Genomic DNA, 15,191 nt, shown 5'->3' with positions numbered 1-15,191 from the left:
TTACATGTGGAATTTAAGAAACAAAACAGAGGATCATAAGGGAAGGGAGGGAAAAAACAAGATGAAATCAGAAAGGGAGACAAACCATAAGAGGCTCTTAATCATAGGGAAAAAACTGAGGGTTGCTGGAGGGGAAGGTGGATAGGGTAACTGGGTGATAGGCATTAAGGAGGGCATGTGATGTAATGAGCACTGGGTGTTACATACAATTGATGAGTCACTGAACTCTACCACTGAAACTAGTAATATACTATATGTTAATTAATTGAATTTAAATAAAATTAAAAAATAAAATACTATCTTGTTATTTAACTAATATGGCTAAAAACTTTTTATTTAGTAGTGAATGAGATCAAGGCTTAAACTGCAAGAATTTTTTATCTTTTGGCTCTGTTGCTTTCACCTCTGATTTACCCTAACTAAAAATGTACATAAACAAAATATTTAATTTTCTTTAATTGTAATAATCTCACAGGCAAAAATCAAAATTCAATTATGCTTTGTTGACAGATGACTGATTGCTGATGAACATCTAAATGACATTTCATTACCTTTGTGATAAATATGACATTGTACTTTCATCCATCACACATGAAAAGTTATAAAATATAATTGTTATAACTTTTGGAAAACAAGTGCCTAGATCTCTTTAAATGCAACAAAGGCAGTGTTACATCTCAGACTAGCCCTGTTCTAATAGCTGCTTGGTAAATATATATGCTCAGGAAATTTCTATGTCTTTTATATTTGTAATTCAGAATACACACAATTATTAATGAAGTAGCTGTTTTATTATGAATACATTCAGAGAGCTGGAAGGTAGACTTAAGACCTCAAGGTAGGTAAATTGGCAGATATAGCTAAATGAATATAGTTATAGCAATATTCATTTTAATTGTTTGCTCATCTTATAGCAATGTCTTTCTGAACCACCAATCCTTATTGAATTAGACACTTTCAGCAATGGTCATTTCTTTTTGGGTTAGGTTTAATAAATACTCATTAAATAGTTGACTTCTGTAGCAAGAATTATGCTAAGAGGGGCACCTGGGTGGCTCAGTGGTTAAGCGTCTGCCTTCAGCTCAGGTCATGATCCCGGGGTCCTGGGATCAAGCCCCATGGCAGGCTCCCTGCTGGGTGGGGAGGCTTCTTCTCCCTCTCCTACTCCCCCTGCTTGTGTTCCTGCTCTCACTGTCTCTCTCTCTCTCTGTCAAATAAATAAATAAAATCTTAAAAAAAAAAAGAATTATGCCAAGACTTGAGAATATAATCATGAATAAGTTGTATTGCCTGCTTTCTGAGGCTCCGAGCCTAGTGGGAAAACTAACCAATATATTCTTATTTCAAAAAAAATTACAATACAGGAATATAACAAAGATGGACACAGAATATTAAGGGAGCAACGTGGACTAACTTATCTTGAAAGGCATAAGGATATAATTAGGCAAAGCTTTAAGGCCTGGGGAGTGTTACAGAAAGGGGAAACAGAACAAGACAAGACATATGTGCCTTGGAAATATTCAAAATGTTCAAAATAGGCAAGCATGATAGTTAGGTATATCACTGGAGGGTGGAAGAAGAATAGGGGTAGCAGTAAGAGATGATGCTTTTGAGGTAGACATTAGCCAAGCCACAGAGACCTTTGGGTACCATGCTAAAAGATCTTAGACATAACCCTATAAGGAATGGAGAGCCGCAAAAGGGTTTGAGGCAAAGGAATAATATAGGATAGAGACGCCATATAGAGCTGTGCTCCTCATATGTAAAAGTTCATACAAATTAGTGGGGGATCTTCTTATCTTTGAATTCTGGTTCAGTATGTCTGGTGAGGGCTTACATTTCCAAGTTGCCAGGTGATATGCTAGCTGCTTACAGGTCTATGGATCACACTTTGAGTAGCAATGTTTTAGGAAACTTTTCTTTTGGAGTATCTAACAGGGACAAACATCATGTCAAGAATAGCAAAGGGACTACTACCACAGTTTAGATGACAGATGATGAGGCCTAGGCCAAAGCATTGGCAGTCACTGAAGATATTTTGAGGGCAAATTGAAGGAATTTCTTTTCTAACACTTTTAATAAAAAAAAATGAAACATACAAGAAGTTTAGTTTTTTTTTTACAGTGAACTCCCATAGCTCCATCACCTACCTCTACGATTAACATTTTATTATACTTGCTTTATCATATATATATATGCCTCTATTCATCCCTCAATTCATTCATCTATCCATTTTTTTATACATTTCAATGTGAGTTGCAAATATCAGTATACTTCTTGGCAACAACAACAAAAAATGTAAGTTTGGTTGAAAATGGGGGTAAAGGAGTGTGGGTTGTTTCTCAAGTTTATGCTTAATAATGAAGAATGTAGAAATAAAAGTATATGGGGTGGACTGGGAGATGCTATGCTGGGTTTGACCCAACAACACTGCTTCTAGATAGCAATTTAATATGAGTTATGCATGTATAGCGTTAGTTATATTTCAGTTAGAGATACAGACTGGGAACCATCAGCTGGTAGTTATAATAAAAGGAGTCTCTGCTCAGGCAGAGACTATAGAAAGGAAAGAGAGGGGCGCCTGGTTGGCTCAGTCGTTAAGCATCTGCTTTCGGCTCAGGTCATGATCCCAGGGTCCTGGGATCGAGCCCCGCATTGGGCTCCCTGCTTGGCAGGAAGCCTACTTCTCCCTCTCCCACTGCCCCCTGCTTGTGTCTCCTCTCTCACTGTCTCTCTCTCTCTGTCAAATAAATAAATAAAATCTTTAATATATTTAAAAACAAAAAAGGGAAAGAGAAGAGGAGAGAATAAAGGACTGTATCCTGAGAAAAATGACACTGAAGACATGTACAGTAAGAAGAAATTAGGGAAGCAAAAGAGAATCAGCCGAGTGAAGAGTGTCAGAAAACAGCCTTGCAAAACTCTTCACTGCCTGGGAATTTGTGGTTTTCAGAATGCTGACACTTTATATTTATGATGCACTATACATGAGATTACATTTAAACATTTATGTTTAAAAGTGCTGATGTTACACATTGAGTAGCAATTCCCAACTTCACCCTTTGCTTTATCGCCATACCAGTGGGAGTAAACAGCTATTCAAAGAAGATTATACTAAGTCACTCTCTCAGAGCTCACTGACTGAAATGTAAACAAATATTCCTTCTTTTGCCCTCAAGGGACAGTGACTCACTGCCCGCTGAACCACAGGCACATATTTACAACACAGTGAAAAGGCATTTCCAAGGAACTTAGACCCTTAGGGCATTGGAGGTTGTGAGACTAAAGAAGATAGTTTTCCTAAAGATTCAAGAAGGAACCTAAAAATTCCTTCAATAAATTATTTTTAAATATTGTAGTTTAATTTCACAATATGGCTATTTAAAGAAGAAAGAAAGACTTAAGGAGGGGAAACATATGGGAAAGAATCATGGATGACAGGAAGGAAAAAGTGAGATAAATCCAGCAAAAGAACCAGAGGGAAAACATGGAAACAGGAAAAAATGATCTTCACATGAGGAATAAATCTGTGTTTCACTGAAGAACCACATATTATGTAGAGAGGTATAGTCAAACTTTTCCTATCAAGGGCCATATAGTCAAGATTTTTGTTTTTCCTCTATCACAACTACTTAATTCTGTCATTGTAGCACAAAAAAGACAGCATGTAGAACAATGCACATGGCTTTGTTTTAGTGAAACCTTGTAAAGATCGGGCAGTCACCTGATTGGCCCACTGGCATCTTTTGTTGACAAGGGTCAACAAATGAGAACAGCAAACTTCTCTGATAAGGGCCACATATATCTCTGCTCTTTCTTCTTTGTTGCTGTTGTTGTTTTTTTTTTCTTAACAACCCTTTGAAAACATAAAAGCCATTCTTAGCTACAGGCTCTATAAAAAGTAACTGTGGGCCAGATTTGGCCAGTGGGCAGTAGTTTGCCTGGCCTGTGTATACCTTTCTGTGTTATCTGATTCTAATACAATGCAAAAGTATTTTGCAACTCCGTAAACTATAAATAACTCATAGAAAGCAGAATCATTGTTGTCTATAAAATGGCATGTGAATTCTGTTCCATGGAGATCCAGTTGACTTCCCTTAATCACTGTGGAAGAAACTAGTTGTGCCTCTATTTGCACGTTCATGTTAATATCCCCAATTTATAAATATATCTTTTTTTTAGATTTCCCTTTGATCTGATTATAGCCTCTTACCAATTTCATCATTAATGAGTTAAAAATACTTGACATATGATCCTTTTAAAATCTGTATGAGATCAAAAACTAATGATGTAATGTATGGTGATTAATATAATAAAAAAAATCTGTATGAGAATCATGATTTTGCCTTTTTTTTTTTTTAATCATTCTTTGAATGCTGTCATGATCCTTATTTTCCACAATACCTACCAGGTTTCCCCTGGAGACCTTGATAATGGAGTGGACTCTCCCAGCTACCTAAAAGGTCGGACTTGATCTTTTACAGTCCCATCCATTCCCTGACACCTTCTTCCCTGACTACTGCCTGGCCACTGTCCACAACCCTCCTTGATCCAAATTATTTGTCTGAAAAACCATCTCCCTCTAACCTTCAATTTAATGTGGGCTTTTGTTTCATTTACATACATAATCTTATTCATAAATTTTAACTTTGGGAAGAATTGGAAAAGATTATTGAGCCAATTTTCAAAAATCATGGCAAGGAAATAAAATGAACTTAAAAGCCCACTTTGACCTAAAAAGTGAATAATCCCAATCCTGGGTCTATGTAATGACTTAAATGTCCATTTGCTTATGGACTATTATTCAGAAATGAAAAGGAACAAGTGCTGCTACATGCAGTAATATCAGGAAACCCCAAATGCATTTTAACAAAAGAAAGAATTCAGATTCAAAAGGCTACATACTGTATGGTTATATTTTCATGGTGTTCTGGAAAATGGAAAACGCTAGGGACAGAAAACAAATTAATAGTTGCCAGCAATGGAGGTGAGGGAAGGGACACACTAGAATGGGACACAAGGGGAATTTGGGGAATAATGGAACTGCTTTCCCCTTGAGTATAGTAGTGATTATATGATTATACGTGTTTTTCAAATTCATAGAACCAAACAGCCAAACAATATGAAGTTATTGTGTATAAATTATGCCTCAGTAAACCTGACTTAAAAAAATCTACCTAATCATTGCTTATATATTTGTTTTGCTGAAAAATCTGAAGATCTACTGTCTTAAACTGAAAAACAATAACTAAGTATGTAACTTGCCATAAAAGTATAATACCAAACTTGCCATAAAAGTATACTACTATTTAAAGTGATTTTAAAATTTAAATTACAGCCAGAAGAAATGCTTCACAGTCCTTTTTTTAGTTTACTGAGCATTTTTTAAATCATGAATGATGTTGGATATTGTCAAATGCTTTCTCTGTATCTATTGATTTGATTATGTGATTTTTATCCTTTATCTTGTAGATGTGATGGATTACTTTAATTGATTTTTGAATATTGAACTAGCTTTGCCTACCTGGGATAAATTTCACTTAGTTGTGGTGTATAATTCTTTTTATACATTTCATTGTTGGATTAGATTTGCTAATACAGTTGACCCCTGAACAACATGGATTTGAACTACATGGATCTACTTATACATGCATTTTTTTTCAATAAATATAGTACTTTACTGTAAATGTTTTTTATCTTATGATTTTTTTCTCTAGCTTACTTTATTGTAAGAATACAGTATATAATACATATATAAGATATGTGTTAACTGTTTATATTATCAGTAAGGCTTCTGGTTGATAGTAAGCTATTAATGGTTAAGTTTCTGGGGAGTCAAAAGTTATACATGGATATTCAACTATGCAGGGCATGTGGGGTAGTCAGCACCCCGTTCCTACATTCCCCCAGGGTCAACTATATTTTGTTGAGACTTTCTGGATCTATGTTTGTGAGAGATATTGGTCTGTAGTTTTCTTTTCAGATAATTTATGTCTCATGTGGCATTAGGGTAATGCTGGCTTCACAGAATAAATTAGGAAGCATTCCCCCTGCTTCTAGATTCTGAAAGAGATTGTAGTGAATTAGCATAACTTTTTCCTAAAATATTTGGTAGAATTCACCAGAAGCCACCTGGATCTGGTACTTTCTGTCTTGGAAGATTATTAATTACTGATTAAATTTCTTGAATAATAGATTTTGGCCTAGGCAAATGGTCTTTTTTTTTTTTCACTTTCTTTTTTTGGGTCTATTTCTTCTTGTTTGACTTTTGGCAGATTGTGTCTTTCAAAGAATTGGTCCATTTCATCTAGCTTATCAAATTTGAGGGCATAGGGTTGTTCATAGTACTTATTATTTTAATTATCCTTTTAATGTCTGTGGGATCTGTAGTGATGTCCCTTCTTTAATTTCTGATATTAGTAAATTGTTTCCTCTCTTTTTTTCTCAGTTAGCTTGGATAGAGATTTTTTATTTTGTTGATTTTTCAAAGAACAAGTTTTTACAGAAGAATGAAACTCAACCATTCTCTTACACCATACACAAAGATAAACTCAAAATGGATGAAAGACCTCAGTGTGAGACAGGAATCCATCAAAATCCTATAGGAGATCATACATAGTAACCTTTCAACATCGGCCACAGCAACTTCTTTCAAGACACATCTCCAAAGGCAAGGGAAACAAAAGCGAACATGAACTTCTGGGACTTCATCAAGATAAAAAGCTTCTGCACAGCAAAGGAAACAGTCAACAAAACAAAGAGGCAACCCACGGAATGGGAGAAGATATTTGCAAATGACACTACAGATAAAGGGCTGGTATCCAAGATCTATAAAGAACTTCTTAAACTCAACACCCAGAAAACAAATAAGTCAAAAAATGGGCAGAAGACATGAACAGACACTTCTCTAAAGAAGACATACAAATGGCTAAGAGACACATGAAAAAATATTCATCATCATTAGCCATCAGGGAAATTCAAATCAAAACCACATTGAGATACCACCTTACACCAGTTAGAATGGCAAAAATTGACAAGGCAAGAAACAACAAATGTTGGAGAGGTTGTGGAGAAAGGGGAACCCTCTTACACTGTTGGTGGGAATGCAAGTTGGTACAGCCACTTTGGAAAACAGTGTGGAGGTTCCTCAAAAAGTTAAAAATAGAGCTACCCTATGACCCAGCAATTGCACTCCTGGGTATTTACCCCAAAGACACAGATGTAGTGAAAAGAAGGGCCACATGCACCCCAATGTTCATAGCAGCAATGTCCACAATAGCCAAATGGAAAGAGCCGAGATGCCCTTCAACAGACGAATGGATAAAGAAGATGTGGTCCATATATACAATGGAATATTACTCAGCCATCAGAAAGGATGAATACCCAACTTTAGCGTCAATATGGATGGGACTGGAGGAGATTATGCTAAGTGAAATAAGTCAAGCAGAGAGAGTCAATTATCATATGGTTTCACTTATTTGTAGAACATAAGGAAGAGCATGGAGGACATTAGGAAAAGGAAGGGAAAAATGAAGGGGGGGACATCAGAGGGGGAGACAAACCATGAGAGACTATGGACTCCAAGAAACAAACTGAGGGTTTTAGAGGGGAGAGGTGTGGGGGGATGGGTTCACCCCGTGATGGGTATTAAGGCAGGCACATATTGCATGGAATACTGGTTTTTATATGCAAAGAATGAATCATGGAACACTACATCAAAAACTAATGATGTACTGTATGGTGACTAATATAATAAAAAAAAACACAAAGAAGAAATTTTTGGCTTTATTGACTTTCTTGATTTCCTGTTTTCAATTTCAGTGATTTCTGCTCTAATTTTTATTGTTTCTTTTCTTCTACTTACTTTGGATTATTTTTCTCTTCTTTTTCTACTTCCTTAAGGTGGAAGCTTAGGTGATTGATTTTAGATCTTTCTTCTTTTTTAATATGACTCAATGCTATACATTTCCCCATAAGCATTGCTTTTGCTGTATCCTACAAATCTCAATAAGTTGTGTTTTCGTTTTTCATTTAGTTCAAAACATTTTAAAATTTCTTTTGATATTTCCCTTTTGAGCCACATACAATTTAAAAGTATGTTGTTTAATCTCCAAGTATTTTAATTTTTCAGCTACCTTTCTGTTATTGATTTCTAGTTTAATTCTACTGTGGTCTGAGCACAGACATTATATGACTTCTATTCTTTTAAATTTTTAAGGTGTGTCTTATGGTCCAGAATATGGTCTATCTTTGGTGAATGTTCCATGTGAGCTCAAGAAGAATGTCATTCTATTGTTAGATGAAGTAGTTCATAGATGTCCATTACATCCAGTTGATTGATGGTGTTGTTAAGTTCAACTATGTTTTTACTGATTTTCTGCTTGCTGATTCTGTTCATTTCTGATAGAGCCTTCAGTTCATCGTTTCACTTGTTAATCTTTTCTTCCCATTTAAATCTTAGCCACATTAAACTATCAGTGATGCCCAAACCACAACACTCTTTCACCTCCAGCCTTCTGCTCATGCTGTCCCTTCTTCAGAAACATTCCTCTCCTTTTCTTTGCCTACCTGACTCTTGTTTAAACTCCAAGTGTCAGCCTAGATGCCAATCCAGAAGGCCTTCTCTAACACTCCTTCACCCTAAAGCATAAAGTGTCCCTTCTAAGTGATTCCACAGTATTCTACAGTTACTTTTATTGCAGTACTTTTCTTGCTAATAATTTCCTACTACTTCTTTTACCTTCACAATCTAAGTTTCTTCCTGAAAGAAATCTGACTTGTTTACTTTGTATTTCTGTCAACTAGCATAGTGCCTAGCATACACAGTAGGGGCTAAAATGCCTTTTAATGAACTAGGATGGAATTTGTAACCAATCCAAAAAATAGTTTAAGTTTAGATGAAAGCTCTTCATAAAAATTGATTTAGCCTATGATTCAATAAGCAAGGACCATTCAGCATTTTTGCCTTGTTCACCATATTTATGTTATCAAATTTTGCCATTGGAAAATAGAGTGAACAATGAATCCTGTTCCTTAATGAAAACAAGAATAGATGATCTAAAATATAAATATAATTTGATTTTTATTTGGTATTTGTCATAATAATTCTTTTTAATCACTTCTCTCAGAGCTGTCAAGCTACGTGGTAGTTTTGGTTAATTAAGATGATTTCAGATTCAGTGAAATTCCTCCGTGCTTTTAGAGTTATTTCTAGAACCAGAGTAGATATCTCACATTAAAACATAAAGCAAGGTAGCAGTCTAAAAGGTATCCAACACAATAAAATCAGAATTGAGTCTTATTATTAAGGATTGTCAATAAGCACTTAACAATGATTTCATTGATAATTAATTGACTTCAAACAGGAAAGTAACAAAAACAGGTTAATTGACTTCAAACAGGAATGTAACATAAACATTAAAACTTTCTAGGAATAAGCTATTTTTGAAAGTTGATGTGATATATGCCAACATGAGTATACTAACCAAAATTTGGAGATAAAAACTAGAGTGCAATAAAAGAAGTACAGAGTATACAGTGGCTTCATTAAATGTTGAATATTTCTTAATCTCCTTTCACCAAAAGAAGCAACTTATTATGACTAGGAAACACTGATAATTTTAACAGGCTCCGGCAAAATGAAGCAGAACTCTTGACACATATATTTTTTTGCAAATGAAAATTCAAAAATGTGAATTTTCATTGGCATTTGGCTAGCTGCCATTTACACTGTAGAAAGAAAAATCTTTAGAACTCATGAGTTAACTTGTGTTAGGCTAAAAAGATAATATCTATACGAGAAAAATTTTAATATGCCAAGAATCAGTAGCACTGTAACATCAGATTTGGGGCAACCCCAAATATCATTTAGTTTGATCTCTTGCACCTTTTAGCAGAACGACTCTATACTCGTATTTTTCTCCAGAGTTGAGCTGTTAACTCATCCCATTATTTATCTGAAAGCAAGAAATCCTTCTTCATACTTCATATAAATCCCCATGTACACATGATGTTATCATACCATAACACATGAGTTACATTAGTATGACATGCCCTATGGCCCACTGTGAGTTTCAGGATGATAAATCTGCTAAATAAATAGGATGTTTATACTCTGTTGTGCACACTCAAGCAGCTTGTTTCCTTCTCTAAAATGGATTTCAGAGATTGACTCCCAAAGATCCACAGACTGGTCCACAAATTAGTGTCAGCTAAGCCAAGGGCAAATGAGGAAACAAAACAAAACAAAACAAAAAACATAGTAGAGTTTTATAAAGAGATATTTTGTTAATTTAAAGGAATATTCTTTATTTTAAAATACTGTTTTTCCTATTCGGGTTACCTAATATATCTTTTCATTTTAGAAATAATGACAAAAATATATAATATTCTTGTTGTTTTTAGTTACTTTATTTGAAAAATAAAAAATTGTCAATTCAATGTCAGTTAATTAATTTCAAATTTGCTTGCATATTTATAAAATGTGCAAATTGGAAACTACTATTTTACAATATGACTTTGTAAAGGAGCTACTCAAATAAGTTAAATTTTACATGAAAAAAATCTAAATTTTATATATATATATACATACACATGCAAATATATATGTTTATATAATTATGTGAGGAGATTCCATGTTAAGCAAGGATTTTTAAAAAAAAGATCTAAAATTACAGGAACTTGACCCATCTCATATTTTCTATCAGTTGTTCTAAAACAATTTCTATCAGTTGCCTAAAAACAATTTCTTCCAGTTTAAGTTTATAACTCTCTTTGTCTCCTTTTTAGTGCATGCTGCTAAAGTCTTTGGTTTGTCTAATTTTCTTTGACTTTTCTAGGCGAGAACAAGTTCTCACCTCTAATCTCTCAAAGTACTTCTAATTCATTGATTCCATTCTGCTGCTGAGTATCTATTAATAATGTCAGATCTGGGCCAGGTATTCAAAACTCTGTTAGACCAAGCATATAACTGCTCACCCCACAGCAAAAAGAAAGGACAAAACTTTAATTTGTCTTCAATTTAATCCTACAGAAAGAAAACAAAATTTTATTTTAAGATTTTATGTATTTGAGAGAGAGAGAGAGAAGGGGGGGAGCATAATACCCTCAAGAGGGTATTATGCAAAGTGAAATAAGTCAATCAGAGAAAGACATGTATCATATGATCTCACTGATATGAGGAATTCTTAATCTCAGGAAACAAACTGAGGGTTGCTGGAGTGGTGGGGGGTGGGAGGGATGGGGTGGCTGAGTGATAGACATTGGGGAGGGTATGTGCTATGGTGAGCGCTGTGAATTGTGTAAGACTGTTGAATCACAGACCTGTACCTCTGAAACAAATAATACATTATATGTTTAAAAAAAAGAGAGAGAGAGAGAAAGAAGATAGGAAGGGAAAAATGAAGGGGGGGAAATCAGAGGGGGAGAGGAACCATGAGAGATTATGGACTCTGAGAAACAAACTGAGGGTTATAGAGGGGAGGGGGTGGGGGGATGGGTTAGCCTGGTGATGGGTATTAAAGAGGGCACGTATTGAATGGAGCACTGGGTGTTATATGCAAACAATGAATCATAGAACACTACATCAAAAACTAATGATGTAATGTATGGTGATTAACATAACATAATAAAATTAAATTTAAAAAAAAGAAGTGGGGGGGAGGAGCAGAGGGAGAAGCAGACGCCCCCCCCCCCCCCCCCGCTGCTAAGCACAGAGGACCACGCGGGGCTCGATTCCAGCACCCTGAGATCATGACCTGAGCCAAAGGCAGACACTTAACCTACTGAGCCACCCAGGCACCCCAACGAAAGTGTTTTATATGATTATTTTTTCCCCAAACAATGGAATTTGAGGCAAGACCCATACATCTACATTATAAACATGGCCATGGAATTTTTTTTTTTTCAGATTTTGCCTGGTTTCCCCATCAGCTATTCTTCATACTATTATTGGAAAATACATACTTCTTTTTTTTAAAAGCTGCCAGGTCAATTTGTTGGGAATGAAAGTGATTTTCTACTGAAAGAAGCCTCTTGAAATGTTTTCCAGAAGCAATGTATATGTAAACACACACACATTTCCCCATAATTACTGTGAAGTACTCTCCAGCTTAATGACCACTTCTCAGCTGTGAACTGTCTCCCTCTTCCGTGTCATCAGGATGGCTTTAGACCTTGTACTTGCCCTTGTTGATTTAGCAAATACTTATTTCATGCCTATGATATTCTGTCACTGTGTTTGGCATGAGAAAAATCAAGTAGTGTACAGGGAAACTACTGTGCTGTTAGTTTTCTAACAGCATGTACCAACTGCTTAGCTGTCCTTAACTGACATAAACCACTCGGAGTTGCCAAAGAACTTTAGTTTAAACCTTGATTGTTTAGGGGACATATCAAAGCTACTTTCAATTTTGAAATATTACTTTTTTTCTTTTTTAAAATCAGATACATCAGAGCCATGTAACTCATTGTGAGGATGCTAATCTTGTCTTTGTGAAATGGGCAACCACTGAAGTATTTTGATGAAAAGAATGACTTGTACACTAACAGAGTGACTCTGGGTGCTGTGTTTGAGAATAGAATGCATGGAGGTATTGCCTGAAGCAGAAGACCTATAGAGGGTCTGTTGTAATGATACTGTTAAGAAATATGGGGTCTCACATGAGGGTAGTGGTTGTGAAATAGGTGAGAGGTGGTCCGATTCTAGATACATTTTAAAGGTAGAGCTTGTAGGATTTCATCTGGGATTGGATGTGACATTGAAGGAAAAGAGAGTAGTTGAGGATGATTCCATAATTTTTGGTTTGAATAAGTGGAGGATATGAAAAGGGCTGATTAAAATAGGAGATTTAGAAGTTTGTTTTTGAAATGCTAAGATTGAGAGGACTATAAAATATCCAAGAGGAACTTAAAGTAAACAGGTGAATATATGAGCTTGGGATTCAGGACAGAGAGAGGGGTTTAGGATAGAGTTATAAATTTTGCAGTCATTAGCATATAGATGGTTTTCAAAGCCATGAGCCTGGATAAGATCATTAATGGAGTGAGTAGTCTAAGGACTGAGGTCTGGGCATGCTGATGTCAAGAGACTGGTGGGGGGAGGATTAGGGAATAGCAAAGGAGATTATAAAGTAGAAAGAAAACTGGTGGAGGGTGGAGTCCTAGAAGCCAAGTGAAGAGAAAGCTTCAGAGAAGAGAGAGAAATTCATTGTTTCAAATGCAGTGACTGGATCAAGGGAATGAGGACTAGGAGCTGGCCATCGAATTTAGCTACTTGAAGTCATTAGTGACCTTGCCAAATGTAGTTTCAGTGCAGTAGTGGAGTGAAAAGATTACTTGAATGAGCTCAGGAGAGACCAGGAAGAGAACTGGATACAGCAGGCATAGTACTTTCAACACTTTTCCCACATACTGTGATGGATGTAAAGCAATGGGATGGAAGCTGAAGGGAGAAGTGGGCCAAAGAATGTTTTTCGTTTTGTTTTGTTTCTGTTTTAAATGGGAAAAAATTACAGCATGTTTGTATCTTTGTGGGAATTATTCAGTAGAGAGGACAAATTAGTGATGTAGAAGAATGTCTGGATCAATGGCCTTGAGGAAAGATGAAGGGATAGGATCTAGTCCATGAAGGGAGACAGAAGCATTAATAAGTCATAACTGTTAATGTGGGAAAAGCAGAGCAAATGGGCAGGTAAATGAGAACTGGTGGATGAATGGATGATGGTGCCAGTGGAAATTCTTTTCTGATTGTTCTGGTGAGAATAAGGATGAGTTGGAGATCATGAGGTAGAAGAGAGAGAGGAGACGGTATGAGAATCATCTGGGAGACTAGAGGAGAGAAAGGATCCAGGGATTCTGACAAAGTCAGAAATGAACCCCTAGGGTACTACAGAGCTTTTGCCTGAGGCAGTGGAAGAACAGAGTAGTTACTATGGGCTAAAAAGCTAAAAAGATAAATCAAGACAGGTTGTGATTTACTTACCTTAATTAATTCATTTCGGGATAATATTGGTCTACATTGTTGACTTGGGGAAATTCCAAGGATGCTTAGAAAAGTCAAGGGTAAAAGAGATGCCTGATATTTGGCATCTCTGCCCCTCTCATGGAAAAAAAAAAAAAGAGAGCTATACTATTTTAGATATTTGATAGTTCCTTAAAAACTATACTAACCTGGATAGAAATAAATCAATTTCTGGATCTTTATCAAATATGTTAAATTACATATATATTTTTTAACTTGGAAGGTTCTTATGCTAGCTTTGAGCCTAAAGCATTTGGAATGTAAAATTGAAGTTCTAACAGAAACTTAATGCGGAGGAGAATATGTTTTCACTCTTTTGATATGAAACACATTCATAAGATTACTGAAACGTTTTCAGTCTATGGATGGATTACTGCCCATGAGAAAAGGGAATGAAAAGATAAACATGATGCTTTTTCCAAGACATGCCAAATATCTTCTTTTGAAACAAGGTTTTGAATAAAATCATTCCCTAAATGTCTTGTTCTCTGAAGCAGGAAAGACTATGGAAGTGTTTACCGTGCTTTTGGCAAACAACAAATTCTCAGTCTTCAAAAACACAGCTAACATTTTTCTATTTTGGGGAAAGATTTAGAAAACTTTTATTTTATCAGCCCATGAAGTTAAAAATTCACGGTGTTCTCTACTACACACATAGTTGGCACTCTAAACAAACTGGTTGGACCAATCAATGAATATACAATATAATGTAATATTCTTTTTTTCTATGAAAAGTTGCAAATATTTGCTTTGAAATAAAAATCTATTATTAATCTATTATTCTTTTTTGTGCACAACTTTGTGTCTTCGATTCAAAGGCATTTTATCTGAGCAAGTTTCAAGCAGGAGTTAGGTAATTTCCCTTTTGCTCCTTCTGCTAGTTCTGAAACTACGGAAGAGAAGCAAAAAACCAAATACTGAGGGGTATAGTGCACAAGTGCCACTTCGGCTAAACCCAAGCTGGATGCAAACAATTCATGAAATACTGGAACTGAAGACGGCAAAGTTTTCAGGGATCCATAGAGGTTTGTTCCCTCTGCTTTCATTTATGCTTCTATAGTCAAGGTTCAGTTATACCACAAGGTAGACAACTCCCTGGAAACAATGCTCACTGCTATGCTGCTCCAGTAACACAAGAATTCCTTTGATGAGCTCTAAGAGATTGGTAACA

This window comes from Eumetopias jubatus, unplaced genomic scaffold (genome assembly GCF_037043125.1).
Source record: "Eumetopias jubatus isolate StellerSeaLion01/CBP00866 unplaced genomic scaffold, mEumJub1_p1.0 scaffold_1, whole genome shotgun sequence".
Taxonomy (NCBI): Eukaryota; Metazoa; Chordata; class Mammalia; order Carnivora; family Otariidae; genus Eumetopias; species Eumetopias jubatus.
The sequence above is the reverse complement of the archived record's forward strand: the minus strand, read 5'-3'. Positions refer to the sequence as shown.